Below are 8237 nucleotides of genomic sequence, written 5' to 3'. Positions count from 1 at the left end.
TAAAACTCTTCAAGCTCAATTGTTGGTTTAATAGTGATGGTTACAAGGTTAAATAAAAATGTAATATTTTTATTGATTATTTTTATAAAGCTAAATAAATTATATAAAAAAAGATATGAAAATTTACAGTCTGCATGGAGCATAGAAAATACAACAAAAAACAGAGGTGTCTCCACTAATCCTAGCTTATTCAGGGAAAAAGCCATTCTTTTACGTCACCCTATCAGACTCAATGAAAGGTGCTGCACATGGGGTAAAGCACAGGATATATAACCTTTGGGGGCCCTTATACCACACTTTATTGAGACAATTTAAACACTGTTTTACCAGTAAGCCCTAAAGACTGCACAGATAGCCTTGGCAACTTGGTGAACTAACCGGCTGTTTCCCCCTCCATAACCCGAAAGCCAACGGAATGTATTCTCCTTCCATTGACATTTTCTATCTTCACAACCCATAAGGACAGCTATGTGAACAACTTGGAACAGTCTGATGCAGATAAAAATCACAGGCTACTATACTGGACCTACGAAGGACATACAAAACCAGAACTAAAGGAGAAGAAAGACAAAAAGCGCTCCCTGTGAAGAACAGTATGTTACCGGACAGGCCCCAATTTTAGGAGGACTCACTAGTTTCAGTTGTGCTGAATAGAGGCACAACGCTCGTATGGGTGTGACTGTTATTTTCCCTCTCGGCTGGTTGTGAGGATCCTAGGACAAACGGATTCACTTAGGACTGCAGCTAGACCCGACCTCGCATGCAGCGTGGGAATAGGAACACTGAAACTTTTTTACCGCCAGTGCAGATGGATGGGAATTGAAAGCGCTGTCCACAACCAAGGATTGTTTTCTTTCTACTTTATTAAAACATGTAACGCGTTTCAAGGATGCTCCGTCCTCTTCCTCAGACATGCTATAAGTTAGAAATGTCGCCAATATATATATTAGTGACTGGAAATGCAAATTTATTGTAACATAATTTCCGGTCACTAATATATATATTGGCGACATTTCTAACTTATAACATGTCTGAGGAAGAGGACGGAGCGTCCTTGAAACGCGTTACATGTTTTAATAAAGTAAAAAGAAAACAATCCTTGGTTGTGGACAGCACTGTCAATTCCCATTCATCTGCACCGGCGGTGCAAAAATTTCAGTATACAAAACCAGAAGACTTTGCCATATTCTTCTCTTTGTGTCCTCTGTTGGGTCAAGAAGATAAGCTGCAATGGTTTCAGAGAACGGGATATCAAGCAAGTTGGCAATCTGCACTTAACCTATGAAGAATCTATCAATCATAAGCAACTGCATTAAGATAACTGGTGCCTTATTAAGAGACAAATGTTGAATGTCTCTTTCTGCTTCTTCCTTCAAGTCATTGATCAATCAAATATTAGGATAGGAAAGGGACAGGAAGTTCTTTCCTCATAAAAAGACCTTGCCTTTTCTATCTCTTGAATTATCCACTCATGTAAGGCTGGACTGACTCATCGGAGTATCCTGATCTGGTGCCCAGGCTCTAACACAGTTCTGATTCTTAATATAGGTTCAGCACAATGTTGTTCCATTTGTAGGTGACTGTGGAGCCAATCACTTATTCTAGGGTCTATTCCTTAAAAGATGATGGTATCTGTGTACTACTGGTGTAACATCCATAGAGGCACACCATGCAACTCGTATGGGGCACATAGCACAGGGGGGGGGGTGAGTGCGCTTGTGTGGTTTCTGGGCCGTGTATGGACCCAGAGCACCTCCCCCTTCCCCCACCTCCTGAATAGTGTTGGGTGCGAATATATTTGCATTTTGAATTTTTATCGTGAATATCGCAAATTCACGAATATTGTGAATATATTCGCTATATATTCGAAATTATGAAGATTCGCTTTTTTTCGCATATTCGCATATTCCTTCTTTTAACTTGTGGGCCAATTGGAATGATGCAAATACACTTAGCAGAGGTTTTCAACAACATCCCTAGCAACCAATAGTAAAGTTGCCCACCTCCTCACTGTTTTCTTCCTCGAATACGCGAATATGCGAATATGCAAATATAACGAATACGTGAAATTCGCAAATATAGGATGAATATTCGTCTATATATTCACGAAATATTGAGAATTTGAATATGGCCAATGCTGCTCATCACTAACGATAAATAGTTATGCCGTACCATTCACATCTTCAATATGTCTACTTTATGCTCCCATCATTTGATAAACATTATTTTACTTTTATAGAATATTAGAAGGTTTAAAAATTTAGCAGCAATTTTCCAGATTTTCAAGAAAATTTCTAAATCTTATTTTCCAGGGAACAGTTCAGTTCTGAAGTGGAATTAAGGGGCCTGTATGTTAGATACCCCTATGAATCATGCCTTAAAGTAGTCAGAATGACAATGAAGTAGTTTATTAACCCTTTAGGCGTTTCACAGAAATGAAAGCAGAGTGGAGGCGGAATTTTAAAATTTTTTTTTTTTTGCCGATTTTTTATTTTAGTCCATTTTTTTCTGTAACAAAGTAGATGTTGACAAATAAATAAAACTCAAGATTTATTCCCTGAATGCTGATGTATTTAGAAATATCCCATATGTGGCCTTTGTGCGCTACATGTCTCTCACTCAGGCCTCAGACATGAAGGTGTGCTGTGTGGATTTTGGGGCCTCCCTTTAGTTTTGGATATTTTGTTGGCATCATATAAAATTACAGGGGCCTTGGGGTGCAAAAATATTTTGGGAGACAAGTTGACGCTTTCATTGGTACCATTCAGGGGTACATGTTACACTCTGATTGTTTTTTATTTAATTTTTTATGAGGTGGTATACATAAAAAAAAAATCTATTATGCGGTTGTTTTTTTATAAATGGTTAGTCATATGGTAAAAATGAAATGTTAAATTTACTCTGCAGGTTAATACGGTTATGGCGATACCAAATTTATATAAGTTTTTTATATTTTAGTTCATTTATAGCATAAAAACTATTTTTGTAAAAAAAAAAAATCATGTTTATAAGTCGCCATATTCTGTGAGCCATAACTTTTTTTTTATTTTTTTTCACTGACACAATTGTGTGAGGACTCTTCTTTTGCAGGACATGTTGATGTTTTTGGGGTGACTATTTTTGGGTGTGTTTTGGGGTGTATTATATACATATATAATTTATTCTATTTTTTCTCATTTTTTTCTTTTAGTTTTTAATGTTATTTTTTTTATATATTTTTATTTTTTTCAAATTTTTTATTTATTTTTCCCTATTTTTCACATTTTACTTTTTTTACTATTATAAATGTAATTCAATGGAGTACACATGTGTACTCCATTGAATTATGCCTATGTCTGTCAGTACTGACAGGCATAAGATAGATCAGTCTCTACCTTTGACTGATCTCCTGTTGCCATGACAACGGAGGCAACTGTCAGGCTTCCAGTTGCCATGGCAACCATCGGCGCTCTGCTTTCACTTTGCAGAGCGCCGATCGGTGACAGAGGGAGCTCCCTCCCTCTGTTACCCTAATAGACGCTGTGGTCTCAGTGACCACAACATCAACAGGGTTAACTCAGGATTGGAGTGCAGCTCTGATCCTGAGTGCTGTGGGTGGCCTCCTCCAACAGGGCCCCCTTCACTACTGATCACTTCACTGTGTGAAGCAACGGAGGAGAGGGGGAAGGAGGAGACCCCTGCACTATCACTGCTATTGGTCTGTCTGTACTGACAGACCAATAGCAGCGATCGCCGGCCAGGGACCGCTGCAATTGGTCCCTGGCCGGCTTCAGGGAGGCCCGGCTGTGCAGCACAGCCCAGCCCAATAAACTTTCACAGTGCCCAGCGGCACTGTGACAGTTTATTTCCATTAGGTACATGTACATGATGATGCGGGAAGTCATCCCTAATCGTCACCTACATGTACCTGAAATTGCGTAAACGGGTGAAATTTGGTGTTATCACTCTCACACTTTCTGATACTGGTAACTGTAAGCTCAACATAGCACCTCATGGCAAAGAGGATCTGAATGTGAGGATCTGAAAAAAGAATTGTTGCTCTACATAAAGATGGCCTAGGCTATAAGAAGATTGCCAAGACTCTGAGCTGAGCTGCAGCATGGTGGGCAAGACTATACAGCTATGCCAAAGCACAGGTTCCAAAGAAGTCGACCAAAGAAGTTGAGTGCACATGCTCAGCATCACAGAGGTTGTCTTTGGGAAATAGACGTATGAGTGCTTCCAGCATTGCTGCAAAGGTTGAAGGGGGAAGGTAAGCCTGTCAGTGCTCAGACCAACACCGCAAATTGGTCTGCATGGCTGTCATCCCAGAAGGAAGCCTCTTCTAAAGTTGATGGACAAGACGGACTGAAAACAGTTTGCTCATGACATGCAGACTAAGGACATGGAGAACCATGTTCTGTGGTACAATGAGACCAAGATAAGTTTGTTTGGCTCAAGCGTATGTGGCAGCAACCAGGTGAGGAGTACAAAGACAAGTGTGTTTTGCCTACAGTCAAGCATATTGATGGGAGAGTATTGGTCTGGGCCTACATGAGTGATGCTGGCACTGGGGAGCTACAATTCATTGAGGGAAGTATGAATGCTAACATTTGCTGTGACATACTCAAGCAGAGCATGATCCCCTCCCTTCATAGACTGGGCTACAGGGCAGAATTTACACATGATAACAACCCCAAACACACCTCCAAGACCACCACTGCCCTGCTAAAGAAGCTGACGGTAAAGGTGATGGACTCACCAAGCATGTCTCCAGACCTTAACCCCATTGAGCATTTGGGGTGTCAAACGGAAGGTTAGAGGAGGTATCACAGTGGTTTCAAGGTATGAAAGAGGACTCTAGTGGCAACCTGTGAAGCTCTGGAGAATTCCATGCCCATGAGGCTTCATAATGGCGGCCACACAAAATATGGACACTTTGGGCCCAATTTGGACATTTCCACTTAGGGGTGTACTCACTTTTGTTGCCAAGGTTTAGACATTAATGGCCATGTGTTGAGTTATTTTGAGGGGACACAACATTAAAAACTTTTATACAGGCTGTGCACTCACTACTTTACATTGAGTGTCATTTCTTCAGTGGTGTCACATGAAAAGATGGAATAAAATGATTAGAAACATGTGAGGGGTGGACTCAGTTATAGGAGATACTGTATATAATGGGAGGGGCAGACTCACTAATGGGAGATACTGTATATATAATGTGAAGGATGGTCTCACTTATGGGAGATACTGCATTTATAATGTGAGGGGTGGACTCACTTATGGGAGATACTGTATATAAAATGTGAGGGATGGACTCACTTATGGGAGATACTGTATATATGATGTGAGGGGTGGACTCACTTATGGGATATACTGTATATATATTGTGAGGGGTGGACTCACTTATGGGAGATACTGTATATAATGTGGGGGGTGGGCTCACTTATGGGAAATACTGTACATAATTTGAGGAGTGGATACACTTATGGGAGATACTGTATAAAGTGTGAGGGTTGGACTCACTTATGGGAGATACTGTATATAATGTGAGGGGTGGACTCACTTATGGGAGATACTGTATATAATGTGGGGGTGGACTTACTTATGGGAGATACTGTATATAATATGAGGGGTGGACTCACTTATGGGAGATACTGTATATATAATGTGAGGGGTGGACTCACTTATGAGAGATACTGTATAAAGTGTGAGGGTTGGACTCACTTATGGGAGATACAGCATATATAATGTGAGGGGTGGACTCACTTATGGGAGATACTGTATATAATGTGAGGGGTGGACTCACTTATGGGAGATACTGTATATAATGTGAGGGGTGGACTCACTTATGGGAGATACTGTATATAATGTGAGGAGTGGACTCACTTATCGGAGATACTGTATATAATGTGAGGGGTGTACTCACTTACAGGAGATACTGTATATAATGTGAGGGGTGGATTCACTTATGGAAGATACTGTATATAATGTGAGGGGTGGATTCACTTATGGGAGATAATGTATATAATGTGAGGGGTGGACTCACTTATGGAAGATACTGTATAAATATTTAGCATGTTGTGTCATTTTGTTTTATTTTCTTTACTCGGACATCTTAGACCATTCCTCCCTGCTTGTTACCCTCTCCCTTTTCTCCAAGGTTTTCCTTTGCTGGTCTAAGATACTCTGAAAGTGACTTGAGAGGTTTCCTCTGAGTCACCATCTCTTATATTAAGAGGGAGTCATCTAGGTGGGAGGTTGAACTTGCTGAAAGGTGTGCAGAATGAGAGGCTAGGTTATTGCAGACCCCACAGTCACCTTACAGTGTTTTTCAAAACATCTTAAAAAATGAATACAATTTTTAAAAAGCAGTTTTATTATGAACATGAACTTCTAGCCCATGGGGTTAGGCAAGACCTGTCCTATCCTCCTATCTTCAACTCCCCCCCCACCCCCTGCCTGCCACTACACTATTTGCTGCCTCTTCCTTGCTGCAGCTGTATCACTGGGTCATAAAGACTCATTTATGTAGCGCTGGAAGGCCCGCAAGGAGGAATGAGGGTTGGTAGGGATGGATGGGGGACATGCTGATTGGGAGGGGGGGGAGGGCTGGCATGGACAAATAGGAAGCATGCATAGTGTGGGTCACCCGGGGCCAGGGTGGGTCACCTTAAACTGGGGTTGTTCTTTGGGTCTAGAGCTTCTTTTTACACTAAGATCCTGTGTTTTTTGGTAAGCCCCTTCCCAGCAGTTCTACCTGGATGTCATTTAATTCCCCAACCTTTCTGATGGGTCTTGATGACATCTTTAGATTGATCTCTTAGCTGAGATGGTCAATGAAAAATTGGCTGGTCTGGACGACCTTCGACTGGAGATATACCTTCTCTAAGTAGAACAGCTTCTGTCACCTCTACAGGCCATGTACTACTATATTTTCATTGAGGAGACTCTCCCTGACACATTATATTATGCCACTATTAAGGTGCTTTGTGGCATTCCCAGATTTCCACCAATACTATTCAGCTGGGAAGTTATAATACACTGCTCGAAAAAATAAAAGGAACACTAAGATAACACATCCTAGATCTGAATGAATGAACTAATCGTATGAAATACTTTCGTCTTTACATAGTTGAATGTGCTGACAACAAAATCACACAAAAATTATCAATAGAAATCCAATTTATTAACCTGTGGAGGTCTGGATATGGAGTCACACTCAGAATCAAAGTGGAAAACCACACTACAGGCTGATCCAACTTTGATATAATGTCCTTAAAACAAGTCAAAAAGAGACTCAGTATTGTGTTTGGCCTCCACGTGCCCATATGACCTCCTTACAGTGCCTGGGCATGCTCCTGATGAGGTGGCGGATGGTCTCCTGAGGGATGTCCTCCCAGACCTGGACTAAAGCATCCGCCAACTCCTGGACAGTCTGAGGTTGATGGATGGAGCGAGACGTGATGTTCCAGATGTGCTCAATCTGATTCAGGTCTAGGGGACGTGCGGGCCAGTCGATAACATCAATGCCTTTCTCTTGCAGGAACTGCTGACACACTCAAGCCATATGAGGTCTAGCATTGTCTTGCATTAGGAGGAACTTAGGGAATACTGCACCAGCATATGGTCTCACAAGGGGTCTGAGGATTTCATCTCGGTACCTAATGGCAGTCAGGCTACCTCTGGCAAGCACATAGAGGGCTGTGCGGCCCCCCCAAAGAAATGCCACCCCACACCATTACTGACCCACTGCCAAACCGGTCATGCTGGAGGATGTTGCAGGCAGCAAAACATTCTCCATGGCATCGCCAGACACTGTCTCATCTTCCACATGTGCTCAGTGTACACCTGCTTTCATCTATGAACAGCACAGGGCGCCAGTGGCGAATTTGACAATCTTGGTGTTCTCTGGCAAATGCCAAATGTCCTGCATGGTGTTGGGCTGTAAGCAAAACTCCCACCTGTGGATGTCGGGCCCTCATACCACCCTCAGGGAGTCTGTTTCTGACCGTCCGTTTGAGTGGACCTCCTATGGCCTCCTCTATATCTCCTAATGTACTGGCCTGTCTCCTGGTATCGTCTCAATGTTCGGGACACTAAGCTGACAGACACAGCAAACCTTCTTACCACAGCTCACATTGATGTTCCATCCTGGATGAGCTGCACTTCCTGAGCCACTTGTGGTTGTAGACTCCGTCTCATGCTACCACTAGAGTGAAAGCACCGCCAGCATTCAAAAGCGACCAAAACAT

This window comes from Hyla sarda, chromosome 4 (assembly GCF_029499605.1).
Source record: "Hyla sarda isolate aHylSar1 chromosome 4, aHylSar1.hap1, whole genome shotgun sequence".
Lineage (NCBI taxonomy): Eukaryota > Metazoa > Chordata > Amphibia > Anura > Hylidae > Hyla > Hyla sarda.
The sequence above is the reverse complement of the archived record's forward strand: the minus strand, read 5'-3'. Positions refer to the sequence as shown.